General features: G+C 44.6%; 1 protein-coding gene and 1 long non-coding RNA gene across 2 annotated transcripts in view; both read right to left on the bottom strand.

Annotated features, from left to right (window-relative positions):
• LOC130378378 (zinc finger protein 345-like) overlaps positions 1–16,718 on the bottom strand; it is a 151,098-nt gene that overhangs the window by 39,755 nt on the left and 94,625 nt on the right. The gene's annotated exons all lie outside the window — the stretch shown is intronic.
• On the bottom strand, positions 11,376–13,449 carry LOC130378387 (uncharacterized). The gene is made up of 3 exons (XR_008894678.1): positions 13,360–13,449; positions 13,103–13,284; positions 11,376–13,022 (listed from the first exon to the last, which is right to left on the bottom strand). It is a non-coding gene; the product is annotated as an uncharacterized LOC130378387 (long non-coding RNA).

Raw genomic sequence — 16,718 nt, 5'->3', positions numbered from 1 at the left:
AGCAATATAGCACTCGTGGGAGTGGGGTAGGTAAGGGATAATCCCTTATCTACCCCACTCCCACGAGTGCTATATTGCTTAAATAGACAAGTCGCAATAGAGAGCACGACACACACACACACACACACACACACACACACACACACACACACACACACACACACACCTTTACTTCAACGGCTCAAATTACTGCCGCAAATTACTGCGGCATTTCTTTCAAAGTCTAGACTAGAAAAGTTACGTGACCTTTGACTTCGGGATGCTCCAGTTGAGCAGCATGCGCTCTATTGCTCCTGCAATAGCTTCGCCCGTGTGTGATCCCTTGAATTCATTCGCATGAAGTATGACGCTTTCTGGAGTGAATGTTTCCAAGTTTACCCAGTGGGCTGTCAAGCTAAGCAGGGAAAGTGGGGAGACTTGGCTGCTCCAGATGTCAGTTGAAAAGCTTATGGTCCCTGCCTCCCCTAGCTTTCCTAAAACATGCTCCGTTACTTTATGTTTTAGTGCAGGGATAGTCGTCCCCGTGATGTATTTGCGACTTGGGACCTTATACTTAGGTACTGCGTGAGCCATAAAAAGCCGGAAGCCCACGCTTTCAACGAAGGAGAGGGGCAGGTTACAGAGAACAGTCATCTCGGTTGTATTCTCGGACATCTGTCTTGCTGCTTCACTCTTCTCATCCCACTGCTCTTTCGCACGAAGTGAACTGACCAGGGATCGTTGCTGCGGTCCATCCCGCTTTCTCTTGCTAGCTGCAGTTGCCTCAGTCTCGAACTCTTTGTGTTCGTTCACATGTTTCGACTTCAAATGTTTTATCAGGTTTGAGGTATTGAAATTGCCCCGTTTAACTCCACCTCTCGAAACTTTCAGGTCGCAAATCTTGCATTTAGCCAATGTACTCGCCGGCGTTTCTATAATGAAATAATTCCACACTGCAGACATTTTCTTCTCCTGGTTTGTTTTCCCGCCGCATGAAAAAGACGGTTAAGAGTGGCTATTGGCCCGCTCTCATTGGTCTGGAGCAGGCCAATAGTGATAGTGAGTGTGGGGAGAGAGAAGGCTGCGTTTAAGTGACATACAAGCATCAAAATGGTATCGGTGCACTATTTGTTGGTACTCACCGATTCCGATACCACCATTTTAGTGCTGGATCGGATCTCCTTCCGATACTGGTATCGGAATCGGTTCAACACTAATTAGAACTTCACATTATATATTGTAAGGCTAACAGAGCATAGACGGTGTTAAACTACCACCAAATAAAATAAATAAAGGATGTCCCTATTCTGGCAGCACGGTGGTACTGCAGGTGTTGTTAGTCTCCTTCTCCAGCAGGGGGAGCAGTAGAGTTCAAAGGAGCTCATCTTTGCTATGCGCTCCTTTAAGCTGGGTTTACAATTTTAAGGCACTTCCACAAAGACAGACCAATTCATATTATGGTCTACTAAGGTCAGGGGCCGTATTCACAAAGCATTTTATCTTACCGCTAGGAGTGCTCCTAACTCGCGCTAAAACATTTTACGTAGGAATTTTTTCTTAAAAGTTATTCACAAAGCCGTTGAGACCTACTCTTACTAAGGATAAAACACAAAGAGTGAACTAAGAGTGACGCGCCGTTGCTATGGATTACGTCAATTCTCGTGCACGAGTTTAGAAGCGTTCAGTTCGGTGATTGGTTGTTCAGACGAGCCCACTGAATCACCGAACAACAAGGAAATAGCCTAGTCTAGAAATTAATTCCTATTAAGTAGTTATAGTGCAGTGTCATGGCAATTTCTCTATCAGATATTGCGTCTAAGCAGATGAGATATTTAGATGCAAAAAGCACACAATACTTGCAGGCAATTGCTGGTTATATATATTTGTAATAAAAGTACGAACAAAGATACATCACAACATGCATCAACAAACAACATAACAGGCATACAATACAATAATCTGAGGCCTCAGATGGGAGCTTCTCTTTGCGTGTTACTTCATACTCAAGGTACGCTGGGGAGAAGTCCACCGAGTGTTTGAATCGATGAGATCTTATTCACTTCGGTTGGCTTCTGGAGGAGGTGTGTCCCCCAATCAACCAAAAGCCTTTGTTTACCAGATGGTAATCTTTTCTATTGAAGCCCCCAATGCCATTTGAGGGGTCGGCGGTCGTGCCATGTAACCTTCTGGCCTCGTTGACGCTAGCCAGGGGGTCGAGGAACAGGCCCATACATCAAAGCATTGCTTGAAAGCTGATTTACAACACACGAAAAGATAGGAAGAGGCAGGCAATAAAACGCATCACACGATCCTAGAAGGTTCACACTTTAGATGACCCATAAGGAGAGGAGAAGGCAGGCAATATATGCATCACATAAAATAGTAAGTTCATAGATAGACCAAAAACGTAACAACATGTAGATTTTCCATCACAGCAGTTAGCAGAATACACCCATGATGACAATTTTGTGCAGACCATGATAATGACGTTGTAGCCTGCACGTTCAAGAGAGAGAAAGCAAACAATAAAAATACGTAAAATTTAAAAGAAAATAAATGTTATGAACTACCCAAGTGTTGACTGATTTGTGCCAAGGTGTTTACCTAAAATGTGTTTTCAAAGTGATCCCTAAATGCCTATCCACTCATCATCATCATCATCATCATCATCATCATCATCATCATCATCATCATCATCATCATCATCATCATCATCATCGTCTGGCTGTGGAATGTTCCTCTGCTTACAGAGGTTGTGTAGAATGGCACGTACAGTGATTAATGTGCTTGCCCTCTCTGGGGTGAGGCGTATTTCGCCGTGGAGGACATGAAACCAACGTTTCATCTGCCCAATTCCTCTCTCTGATGCCATCGTCTGGCTGTGGATTGTTCCTCTGCTTACAGAGGTTGTGTAGAATGGCACATACAGTGATTAATGTGCTTGCCCTCTCTGGGGTGAGGCGTATTTCGCCGTGGAGGACATGAAACCAACGTTTCATCTGCCCAATTCCTCTCTCCATAACATTTCGTGTATGTTTATGTGCTCTAGCATATATGGAAGAAATCAGTAAACAATAATAAATATGGATTCAACAAATAAAAGGCGTCAAAGAGACAATACGATGTGTTTTACGCATAGGACTAAGCGTAATCTGCGTAATCACTTACATGTTATACTTTAACTGTGCTCCCGGTTGTGGATTGAGGTAGGGTGTCTAGAGCCACGTCTTGCATGGATACTAGTCACTGTCACCCAGCAAGTGACACCCAACTGGTACATCTCAAAAAGCTGCCTCAGACCGCTCACCATTAAAATGCGCGAATCATGGGTAGCTGAGATCCAGGCCACTTTGCAACAACATCCAGTAGGCTATGTTAAAATTTGCATCAAAAACAACCTGCGTGTTGATGGAATGCACTTTCTTCCTATTGACGAGCACGTCCTCGTCTTTTGATGGCGCAATTATTTTATGTGCGTCCCGTCAATAGCACCGACCACACCGGGCATACCTGCAATTGCCATGAAGTTGGCTTTGATCCTGTGTAATTGTTGAATGTCCAAAGGAAAGTTTATGGCACGGCTGACTGATGGTTGCGATAATTTTAAATCGTCGGCATTGCAAAGTTGCATTTCCCCTGTTGCTAAATAACGTAGTGTGGCCAAACATTTTATTTCGGAATTTATCGGATTATTCGGGGATGTTATTGCATCGCGCATTAACTCAACATTAATCTAACATTTCGTCTCGCAGGCATTTTCCGATTCTTTGTGAATAGGTCTTACTGAGTTAGGAGTCCTCTTGAGGACTTTTAAGCTCTCCTAGACTTAGATGCTACTTTTAGGCCTAAAATACTTTGTGAATTGCCCTTAGTGAAAAAAGTTAGGAGTCCTAAATTTAAGAGTGACACGCCCATTATTTTTAGGAGTTACTCCTAAATTCGCCAGTTAGGACCTACTTTTAGCCCTAAGATCCTTTGTGAATACGGCCCCAGGTTTCTATTGTCGTCTATTAAGGTCATGCTTCTATGTGGTCTGCAAAGGTCAGGTCTCAGGGTTGTGTGTCCGTTACGAAGACCGTACGATAAGCAGTTCTCTGTTTGTTCAGGATTTTCTTTTACATTCAACAGATGAATTGACACTTCAGGGCTGGATGCTTTACGACAAGAGTCTCTACCTTATTTCTACTACTAAGAAGGGCTGGAGGGCCAGTAGAGAAGATTGTCTGCAGAGAAAGGCAGACCTGGTGGTCATCAACAGCAGAGAAGAACAGGTGTATGTGTGTGTGTGTGTTTCTGTGTGTGGGTGTGTGTGAGTGAGAGAGACACATTGTGTGAGTGAGAGAGAGAGACATTGTGTGAGTGTGAGAAAGAGAGAGGGAAAGTGTGTGTGTGTGTGCGTGCGTGTGCGTGTGTGTGTGTGTGTGTGTGTGTGTGTGTGTGTGTGTGTGTGTGTGTGTGTGTGTGTGTGTGTGTGTGTGAGTGTGTGTGTGTGTGTTCATCTGTGTTGTCATAACAACAGATGCTATTACCTTTGGAAACAGGGGTTTGTCAGCAGATTGATGGGTCCTTCCTGGATTGGACTGAGTGATCGAGAGACAAATGGGACCTTCAAGTGGGTGGATGGTACCCCCATGACCTCAAGGTAAGGCTGAAGACTATTCAGCAGTATTTCTTCTCTGAGAGTGACAGACTGACGTCCACTGTCTCCTCCTCGTGCACTGTAAAAACGAAAACTTAAAATTGTTGGTCTCATCATGATTTCTGAGTAAAATGAATATAAAACATTAAGTATTCATGTCAACTGTGCAATGCAATTTAGTCCAACCAACAATGTTGAGTTTTCGGTCAGAGTTGGGCTCACTGTAGTATCTTTGTTAGCAAGACACACGGGTTTAAGTCAGACTCTGTCTGAGGCTGGGCCAACTACGGTGCACATGCGCATTTCAACACTTTGGAAAATACGGGGTTTCCTAACGGGATTTTCAGATGGTAAATATTGTGGCGACTCCTCCTACCCCCCGGGGTGTCTGGGTATTCGTGATGCCGGTTGGAAAAAAGGGGTTTATTGCCTTTTGTCAATTTGTTTCTGTTAGGTTTAGTGGGGTTTGGGGTCTTAATTGTTTGTGTGTTGTTTATTGTGTGTAGTGCAGAGCATGTGAGCGGAGCGGAGCGCCGCGCAATTCCCGCTCCCTGCTCAGGAGGATGTCCGCTCATTCGCTCTGCCGCTCAACGTTGTGCCAGGGCGCTCCGCTCAAAACCGCTCCGCGCTCATCTTACATTTCCTGCCGCTCCGGCGAAATCGCTCCACGCTCCGCTCAAATTTACTTCCCAAACTCCATCTTGCTACTCTCGCGGGCACACGAGCCGGTGTTGCGGGGGGGGGGGGGGTGGAAGGGTCTCACGTGACGCGTTTTATCCAATCAGGTTGCTTGGATGCTCCCATTGAAACCCATTCTATTCTACGTGAACCACCTACATGTAATCCGCTAGAAGCAGTTAAAATCGGAGCGGACTGGAGCGGAGTGAAATCCCCGCTCCGGCCTTTGAATTTAAAACCGCTCTGCGCTCCAACCCGCTCCAATGTATTTCTTCCGCTCCGCTCCACCACCCGCTCCACGCTCCGCTCCGCTCACATGCTCTGGTGTAGTGTTGCCGCCGTCGTTACCGTGACTTGCATGACCGTTGGTTGGGTGTGCAGTGCGTGTGTGTTGTGGGTGTGTGTTAAATAAAGGCAGCTCTCGGGATCGTGCGGTGTATGAGGCACGAGAGTTGCGTCACCGTTTAACCTGGGCTCCCGTCTCGTGCAGAACATGTTTGACCATAATGTCAAACTTGCTCTGCACTTTGGGTTGCTGCATTTAGACAGCGATTCTCTGCTGCTGAACTAGCTACATGTTGCTTGTTCTATTGCTGTCTGGCATTCAGAAATGTAAAATGGAAGTTTCCAATTATTAATTTTAATAAAGTCAACTTAAAACTTGTTTTGCATTCTTTGAAATGTTTTTTTTTAAATAATATTGACCTTAATTTGAAATATTAAGTTAACAACCCTGACTTACTTTCTTGAGTTTTGTAAAATGTAAAAATATTAGTTGGTATAACTCTAAATTTCAAGTTTGTCTAAAGAAGAAAATGTTTGTTTGCTGGGCTCAAAACTCAAAAATGTATTGCAGTAAGTTGCCTTGCAATTTTGAGTTTTCTCAACTTTTTATTTTTTACAGTGTGGTTCTCAGTTGGAGACACGGTAAACCACGAGATGACGGCGGAGCAAGAGACTGTGTCGTAGCAGGGGAGGACGGCTGGTCTGAAGAACCGTGTAACAGACTGCACCACTGGATCTGTGAGAAGGTCCTAGACCTGGATCATCTGGAGGCTGAGCGGAACAAAGAGGGTCCGTAGACTTTGTTTGTGTTCATGAGTGGAGAACGGTTCCTCCTTTCTGTTCTCCGTGCCGTAGATTTAGTAAATATACTCTTTAAGAGTTGAAAGGAAAGGTTGTTTGATATGTTTAGGTCTACTAAGGTAAGGTTTCTATTGTGGTCTACTGAGGTCATGTTTATATTGTGGTCTACTAAGGTCTGGGTATATAGTGTGGTCTACCAAGGTCAGGTTTATATTGTTGTCTACCAAGGTCATGTTTCTATTGTGGTCTACTAAGGTCAGGTTTCTATTGTGGTCTCCTAAGGTCAGGTCACAATGGTCAACCCTTTCTGGGTTCACTTGCACTAGTTTCTATTTGAGCTGCTGAACAGTTTTGCATTCTTCTCTGCAAGCTTCGCCCCAGACTTGTTAATCTCTGCGCTGAAGTGACTCTCCCTCCCTGGGTAATCTTTGTAGACACTGCTGTGATACCCAATCATGTATGAAAAGGCAGGCCAGAATACTGGGTGTGAATCCCCTGGGTCGCCCTGTAGTGGACGGGTGTTAGGAGAGAGTGAAGGGAGTGCCTGACGCTGCATCTCTAGATCCGTGTTGTAGACGTTCACTCCTCTCCTCCTGGTTTCTTCAGGTTCAGTGATGCCCACGGAGGAGGAGGAGGAGGCCCCCAGCATCACAGAGTTCCACTCCTCTACCCACGTGTTGCCCGTGGGCCAAACGGCCCGCTATACCTGCCACGCCGGCGGCACGCCGGAGCCCACAGTAGAGTGGCTCCACAACGGCAGGCCCCTGGTGATGAACGATACAGGCGACCAATCAGAGGCCTGGGTGGAGAGGGTGTTCCTCTTTGTCAGAGGTGTGAGGTACGGCGTGAACACGGTCTGCTGCATGGCGAGCAACAGAGCTGGCACGGCCAATCACAGCGCTGAGCTGCTTGTCTTTGGTAAGTTCTGGATCCATTGAAAGATGTTTGTTGTTGATTTATTCATAACATTGTTGTTGATATATTCATAATATTATTGTTGCTGTATTCATAGCGTTGTTGTTGATATATTCATAGCATTGTTATTGATATATTCATAATGATGTTGTTGATGTATTCATAACATTGTTGTTGATATATTCAGAATACTGTTGTTGATGTTTTCATAACGTTATTGTTGAGGTGTGTGTATCTATGTATGTGTACATATGTATATGTATGCATGTGTACATATCTATGTATATGAACATAGAACGCAGGAGAACAGTAAAAATTATGATGATGACGATGAAGAATGGTTCAGCAGCTCATGTCTGGTTCTCCCTCAGATGCCTGTGACCTCACACTGGACCCCAACACGGCCAACAGACGACTCTCTCTATCTGAGGACAACAGGAAGGTGACGGGGGTTAGAGAGGACCAGTCATATCCGGATCACCCAGAGAGATTTGACTCCTGGGACCAGGTCTTGGGTAGAGAGGCTCTGACTGGCCACTGTTACTGGGAGGTAGAGTGGGAAGGAGGGGTTAATATAGGAGTGACATACAGAGGAATAACAAGGAAAGGAGGGGATCATGACAGCAGGCTTGGATGGAACAACAAGTCCTGGATTCTCTATTGTGATGATTGTCGTTACTCTGCCCGCTACGACGGTAGGGAGACAGCCATCCCTCTCCGCCCCGCTGGCTCCACCAGAGTAGGAGTGTATCTGGACCGGCCTGCTGGCTCTCTGTCCTTCTACAGAGTGTCCCCAGGTGGAGGAGGGTCCTCAGACACACTGACACACCTCCACACCTTCTGGTCCTCCTTCACCCAGGAGGACCTCCTCCCGGGGTTCAGGGTATGGGGGGGGGGGTCAGCGTCTCTGTGATCCCTCAGCGGTATGGGGGGGGGGGGGGTCCTCAGGGGGGGTTGTCCTCAGGGGGGGGTAAGACTCAGACTCAGTCGTAAAAAAGAAATGGGAGGAGGGACGGTCACACACACACACACACACACACACACACACACACACACACACACACACACACACACACACACACACACACACACACACACACACACACACACACACACACACACATACTGAGAGGACTGATGACTCAGTGTCTCTGTGGCAGTTATAGTCTCTCTCTCTGAAATGTATAGAAAATACCTTTTGATGGTAAATGTTTGTATAATTTCAGACGTCACCTGTTTTGGTCTTAAGGGCTCTGATATCATTTTTATCATGATCCTGATTTTAATCCTGATTTAAAGCAGATTTCATATTTTATTCATAATAACCAAGAGGTCTATGGGATAATGTTGCATGTTGTAAATTAATTTAAACTGAATCATGACTTTTTGTGTTCTGATGAGAACCAAACGGCTGCAGAACATCTTGATTGAATCTTGATTTTTCGTGTTCTGTTGGGTACCAAGAGGCCGCAGAACATGTTCAGTTATTAAAGATACGTGCACACCTGTTGATGATTTGTAAGGTCTGCTGCTTCTATTGTTTTAGTCCTCGTGTTTATTGTGTACATGTAAGGGACTATTTTTCTGTCTTTTTTGTTAATGAAGCATAATTGCAATAAACAACTCAGTGGATCCAACTGAATGTTCTTGTGTGTTCAGCCGATGATTTCTCGTTTTCTTAGTGAATAATTCTTCCAAAAGTGCCGTAATAATAATAATATATTAATCAGAAATTATAAATAGAACAACAAATGTTTTTCTGATATTATTCTCGGACCTCCTCCCTGGGTTTTGGTTTTGGGGGGGGGGGGGGGGGGGCGCCTCATATATATGGATAACTCTCCATGTGGACATCTGTGTGTGTGTGGGGAGGGACCCGACTCAGGGTTGAGTCACCGATGATCACTACGGGCTGGATGGATCAAATAGTCCAATCCCTAACTTTATGCCCCGTAGGATCGTGTCTGGTCCTATTGAACATCGTCTTGTTCGGTCGAGGCTTCGGGTCGGTGGTTCCACTCGGCCGTCGGCGCTCGGGAGTGACGCTGAGGGGACTTAACATGGTCGAATTAAGGACGCGGTGGAGTCTAAGCTGCACAGTGCGCTGTGAGGGTGTGCTCGTGGACTGGACGGACAGCGGAGGAGACTTGGTGTTATTAGAGGGGGCTTCAGATTGGGATCGCTTTGTGGGACATTTCCCTTTGCTTTGACCCATCATCACGGTGTTCTGTTCAGCCACCTGGTTGAGTCTCTCCGCTGTACCTGTACCAGTCCGGGTCTGTGGTGGGGGCCGCTGCTTGGTGGGATCTACAGGAGGGGGAGGAACAGAGTGTGTGGGGGAGGGACCGAGATCTAATTATATTGAGGGGGAGACCAGGGTAACTATGTGGCTGAGATGATGTGTGTTAATGTGTGTGTGGAGGTGTATAGATTAATTAATATATTGTGGCTGAGCTGATGTGTGTTAATGTGTGTGTGGAGGTGTATAGATTAATTAATATATTGTGGCTGAGCTGATGTGTGTTAATGTGTGTGTGTGGAGGTGTATATATTAATTAATATATTGTGGCTGAGCTGATGTGTGTTAATGTGTGTGTGGAGGTGTATATATTAATTAATATATTGTGGCTGAGCTGATGTGTGTTAATGTGTGTGTGTGGAGGTGTATATATTAATTAATATATTGTGGCTGAGCTGATGTGTGTTAATGTGTGTGTGTGGAGGTGTATATATTAATTAATATATTGTGGCTGAGCTGATGTGTGTTAATGTGTGTGTGGAGGTGTATATATTAATTAATATATTGTGGCTGAGCTGATGTGTGTTAATGTGTGTGTGGAGGTGTATATATTAATTAATATATTGTGGCTGAGCTGATGTGTGTTAATGTGTGTGTGTGGAGGTGTATATATTAATTAATATATTGTGGCTGAGCTGATGTGTGTTAATGTGTGTGTGGAGGTGTATATATTAATTAATATATTGTGGCTGAGCTGATGTGTGTTAATGTGTGTGTGTGGAGGTGTATATATTAATTAATATATTGTGGCTGAGCTGATGTGTGTTAATGTGTGTGTGTGGAGGTGTATATATTAATTAATATATTGTGGCTGAGCTGATGTGTGTTAATGTGTGTGTGGAGGTGTATATATTAATTAATATATTGTGGCTGAGCTGATGTGTGTTAATGTGTGTGTGGAGGTGTATATATTAATTAATATATTGTGGCTGAGCTGATGTGTGTTAATGTGTGTGTGTGGAGGTGTATATATTAATTAATATATTGTGGCTGAGCTGATGTGTGTTAATGTGTGTCTGGAGGTGTATATATTAAAGGCACCCAGTGCAACTTTCAAGGCTTAAAAATAAACATTCAATTTCTAGTCTTTTTTACACGTAGTAAGTTTCATTAACTCCATACCATTACATACCGACATTCAAGCAGCAAAGATGAGACGTCGTTGTGTGGTGAGAACTGATAGAAAATCGATAACAACAACAATGCCGCCATTTTCTTTATTTTTTGTAACCTACAATAAATAAAGCAGGATTCCAGTCAATGGAAAAATGGCTTCTCCCCACCGGCGATTGTTGTACTAGATGGTTATCTTTACAACTGCAGCTGTGGGGAATGCCATTGGAGGGGGTAGCGGCCGTGTCATCTAAAACCCCTGGCTTGGTTGACGCTAGACAGGGGGTCGAGAAAACAGGCCCACACATAAAAGGATTGCATGGAGGGTGATTTACATGACAAGAAACATAGGAAAGGGCAGGCAATAAAATGCTTCACACGACTCTCGAACATTCACACTTTAAATGACCCAAAAGGAGCCCAGAAGGCAGACACTATATAAAATTACACAGAATAGCAACAAAACTTAAATTCATATAGACCAAAACCATACAACATGTAGATTTTCCATCACACATCTCCACCATTTCCTGTCCCTGAGGTGGAGTGGTTGCTCCCCGGGAGCCACTCTGTACCCCATACTGGAGACCAAAAGCTGAAGGAACGGAATGACTCCGACCCCTCCCGCCCCCAGGTAACCCCTCCCGTTCCCACCGAATCGCCTCACCCCGGACATCAAGCAAAGTAGCAGTAGCCTGCCTCCTGACCAACTGCTTCAGCTCGCGACGCAAGGCACCGTCCAAAACATGCTCGACAAATTGGTCGCGCAGCAGAACGTCTGCATTCGTCATACCACCAGGTGCACTTCTCTTCACCGACTCCATCAAGCTCAACAACGCGAGGGAGAACTCGTGCAGTGTCTCCCCCTCTTGTTGCCGTCGGGAGAAGAACCCCTCCTGTAAGGCTACATAAGACTTTGAGCACCCATACAGTTCCTGTAACACAGTGATGGTTTTAGCTGAGTCTTCCTTCTCCACAACAGACCGATATTTGATCTCCTCTCGAGCCTCACCCTCAAGATGATCAAACAAGAAAAAGGCTTGCTCAGATGTGGATAAGTGACGCGCCCGCATGCAGGCTTGAGCCTCCTCAAGCCACTCAGTCAACCCCATACCTGATTTTCCCCTGAACATAGGACACTTTCTATCCCTTGGCACAAAAACCAGCCTCTCTGCTATGGGGTTCCTAGTAGTAACAGGGGCCACAGGTGGCACAGAAGAAGTGGAGGATTTCGGAACTAGGACCGGGCACGGCCACAGCCTGCTCCTGCCGCAACCTCTCATTGTCCACCTTTAACTGCGCCACCAGCTCCCTCAATTCCTGCAGCTCTACATCCATAACTGACACTACAGTCAGACTAGGACACAACAACCCCACAACTGGATTCTCACCGGGACTCTGCGGACCACGAAAGGCCAAGCTGCCGTTTTGCCTCTGAACACAATTCAAAACATCTACATCAAATATGTACCCTGGGGACTATTAAAATAAACAAAAAAAAATGATATAAAGAAACTGGACCACACGTCTCTGCTTTCCAAAAGTAATTATCCTGCCGACAACGCCAAATGTGGCATTCGGGGGTCGGGGAAACAATAAGATAAAGTTCAGTTAAAGAACTAGTGACAAGTTGCCAACAACGCCACCCCAGGAATTTCACCTGGAGAGTTAGATTAACCTAAGTTAAAGCACACAAGTTCGTTCACTAATGAAAGCTTGAGACTGGGTTCAGCATACAAATTCAATTCCTTTTAATTAATATATATAATCTTTAAGCATGACTTCTCAATAAAATATGTTCACACAAACACACTAAAGCGAACACACACACACACACACACAAAATACACAAAAAGGGAAGAGCAAATAACTAAATGGGGTTTAAATCAAAAGTAAAGGAGATTTATCCAAACTGATAAATCCAAATGAATAAGTAAAGCAATTAAACCAAACCAAAATAACTAAGAAAACGAATTAAACCAAAACAACCATGCAAAGCAACCCACAAAACACAAATAATATCATGGATAAGTAAAGCAATTAAGCCAAAACAAACATGCAAAGCAAACCACAAAACACAAATAATATCATCAATAAGATCAGTTGGAAGTCGGTTAAATGAACGGATCAAGATAATGAGACTGAGGGTGAGGCAGCAATCACCATACTCGGGGCAGGTACAGCACAGTAGGAGATGCAGAGTAGGATCGATGTGTTGGCTATATAATCAGTGGACAAAACGGCAGCCGGCCAACAGCAGCGTGAAGAGGGGGGGGGACGTGCTGGCAGAAACCGCCCACACACACGTCAACCCTGCCATAGAAAAATACATTTGTTCTAGAGGCTGAACAACAACTGTAATAACTTGGGTTAGCGTCATCTTATCCACATACCGTCAGGAGTTGAATGAACATCAAAGGGGAGGAAGGGGATCACCTGTAGCGAGCAACACCATTACAAGTGCAACTCGATCTACAGCTGATCGCTCCTCGCTGCAACAGGTAGAGGAGGAAACACTCGCACGCCCTACAACTGGGGTCGATACGGGAGAGGGAAGACCCGGCCAATAAACTGCCTGAGGGATGGAAGCCAATATTGAGGACTTGTGCAAAGTTTAGAAGGTACACAGATGCACACAACCACTACATACCAAACAACGGCGAGCTGCACGATCCAACTAAAAGGTGATCAGGTGAGGCGATCAGGTTTCGGTGACAACAGGGGGAGGGGTAGCCAGGAGCTCCCAGGCAAGAGCGCTCCCAGTGCACAACCACCCACCTTTATAGGCAGCGCACCCAACAGTGATAGGCCGGTACTGCAGCACTAATTAAAGGCCCATCCTGCTACATTTGCATAATTTCTTCGAGTGAAACCAGCCCTGCCCTTCTTCAATGCAGCAAATGGACTGAGGATACCATTGAAGTTATTGCTAGACATTTTGAAGTTGTATTGGCAGATTTCAAATTCAGTGGCGATACCAAAAACTGGGAGGAGGCTTGGACTATGGCAGTGAAGTGGGTGAGTCAAGAGTTGGTTGAACTGCATTGATGCGGCAGACAGAGCTAAAGGGATGATTCAGGAGAAATTTGAGAAATTGTATAGAGATAAAGCCTTGTTTACAAGACATGAGCATTTCAATGACAAATTTGGAAATTGGAAGCTAAGCATCCAGAGACCAGTATTGATCATTGGAGATTCAAATATGTCAAAGCTACCAAAATGTAATGATGAGAGAGTACAGATAGATTCTTATCCAGGTGCCAAATTTAGCCATGCCTTGCACATGTTGAAGAAAACAGAGAAAACAGATACTGGCCTGAAAGTAATTCTTTCATTTGGAATTAATCATGCAGACGGCTACAAATTAGAGCAGGTAAAGAAAGATTTGGAAAACATTTTTAAAGTTGCACAAGAAAGATTTCCAAAGGCTGTCGTAGTTATGCCGTTGATCTCTTTCTCAAAACATCTTCCCAGCCATAAGAAACGAGTGCTCTCTTGTATTAACTCATGGATTGAGCAGTATCCACATCTTTCTAACATACCTGAGGAAATGTTTAAAACTAGCGTGAATGATCATATACATTGGTCTCCACAAACAGCAAAACACATCCTCTCTGACTGGAGAACACAGTTTAACTTTTAATTATCAGTGCTAGAATATATACTGGTCCAGGCCAAGGATCAATTCTTGGCATGTATGGATAAACTGTCTGAATATGATGCTGACTAATTGTATTCTGCAGATAAAATTATTGTGTTGTACTACCTTGAAGCTATTGTGATTCTAGGACATGTTCAAAGGCCGAGCGTGGTGCAGACATGACTGTGAGGACAGCAGATGTGATTGCCACACCAAACAGCCGCCGGGCAAGTTGATCAAGTACTCCAAAAATAACTCAAACGTAAAGCCCAAACATTGCAGTTTGGTATTGAATGGAGAAATAGGCATGTGACTCTTTTTCTTGCAACCAGGACTATATCTCCAGATGAAGAGGTGTTGCTCCCTCTTAGTGTCAAATTAACTCTTTGAAGGACTCCTAAAGCTTACAGGGCATCTGCCTTCAGAGACACATATGACATGTCCCTGTTTGGTGAAATGTTTCATCTGTGTCTTTGTTTGTGCTGATGGCTCTTTAAAGTATAGGGATGAGGACTCCAAAAGCGTGAAATGACCCATTTTGGTGAAATGTTTCATATGTGTTTTTTAGTGCTGATTTTTGTTTTTGTTGTGTAGCTGTTTTGCAACTTTTTCTAGCTTGTGTAACTTAAATTGAGGTTCTGTGGTGATTTACATGGTTTTAAATTGTACAATTGTGATAAATGTGTTTTCTTCAAATAAAAGCAGATTTTATGGTGTATTTTCACCAAGTGTGTGTTTGAGTGGTAATCTGGGGACAAAACCATGTTAAAAGAGACAGCTGACCAATATTGGGTCGTCACATGAAGGGAAATCTGAGTGTAACTACTTTTTAAGTAGAGAGATATATGAAATAATTATTTAATCTACTTGTATTTCAAATTCGAGAGAGAGAGATTACATTTTTAAAGTCGCACAAGCAAGATTTATTTTGCAGAGTGTTTGCTATTCTTAAAATGACCAATTCCAACAGCATATGCTGGTTGAAATGTTTAAGGGAACACTTGATTAGGTTTAACTGGAGTCTTGGGGGGGGGGGAGGGGTAATTGTCATGTATTAAGATGTTGGTTGGTTAGAAAATAATTCAGAGAAATACAGAGATAAACAGATTCAGAGAAAAATGAAACTACGAAACCACAAATTTTTTTTTATTATTATTTAAACGAAACCACACAACTATATACAAAAACAAACATAAAAAAAAAATTCAATCATCCCCCTCATCATCTCCCAAATATCCCTCCTCGTCCCCCTCCTCAGCCGGGGGTAGTTGAGGGGAAGCAGGCTGAGGAGGGGGCTGCGGAGCCAGCTGGCTCCCCAGCTGGGGACGCAGCTGGGGACGCAGCTGGGGACGCAGCTGGGGAGCCAGCTGGGGAGCCAGCTGGCTCCCCAGCTGGGGAGCCAGCTGGGGACGCAGCTGGGGACGCAGCTGGGGAGCCAGCTGGGGAGCCAGCTGGGGACGCAGCTGGGGAGCCAGCTGGGGACGCAGCTGGGGAGCCAGCTGGGGACGCAGCTGGGGAGCCAGCTGGGGACGCAGCTGGGGAGCCAGCTGGGGACGCAGCTGGGGAGCCAGCTGGGGACGCAGCTGGGGACGCAGCTGGGGACGCAGCTGGGGAGCCAGCTGGGGACGCAGCTGGGGAGCCAGCAGGGGAGCCAGCTGGGGAGCGGGGGCCTCCTCCTCCCCAGATAAAGAAAATAAATCCTCCTCCTTTAAAAAAAACATTGTATGCATTGTATTGTACATATGTATTTAGAAATAAGTTTACATTGAGACTTGTAACATAAAATGTGGCAATAGGGTGTAACTTACAGTTCTGGACAGGATGATGGTGGAGTCCTCCGACATCCCCACCCCCCCCCCGTCGTGTAGCCACTTGTTTCGGCCATCTGAAAAAAATAGTGGTTAAGTTTTGTATAATTAGTCATGAATGGCCGAGTTAATAAAAAGGAAAAGGCCACACACACACACACCCTGGAGAGCTCCGGTCAGTCCGATTTTGATGCCCTTTTCCCGGATTACCCCGAGGCTCCTCACACACCCTCTGGAGGTATTAAAATCACTTTTGGGCACCGTGGAGACCCTGCAAAGCGCTGCTTTGGTAAAGTGCTATCACTTCGCTGCTATCACTGATATGCTGCTATCACTTCTGTGTATTATATTATTATTATTAATGTCTACTTTATCTTTTTATATATTTTAAATGTGTATGTCTATGAGTATGTCAGAAAACCTGGCGGTGGTGACAAAAAACTACCAACATGATCTGCATGAGTTGTTCAAATTAGCTAACTTCTTTCCACTTTGTTGCTAGCTACTTCAGACCTCTAATTAGAAAGCAAACATTTATGGTATAATCTAATATTCTAATAT

The sequence above is a fragment of the Gadus chalcogrammus genome, unplaced genomic scaffold, assembly GCF_026213295.1.
Source record: "Gadus chalcogrammus isolate NIFS_2021 unplaced genomic scaffold, NIFS_Gcha_1.0 GACHA074, whole genome shotgun sequence".
NCBI lineage: Eukaryota > Metazoa > Chordata > Actinopteri > Gadiformes > Gadidae > Gadus > Gadus chalcogrammus.
The sequence above is the reverse complement of the archived record's forward strand: the minus strand, read 5'-3'. Positions and strand labels throughout refer to the sequence as shown.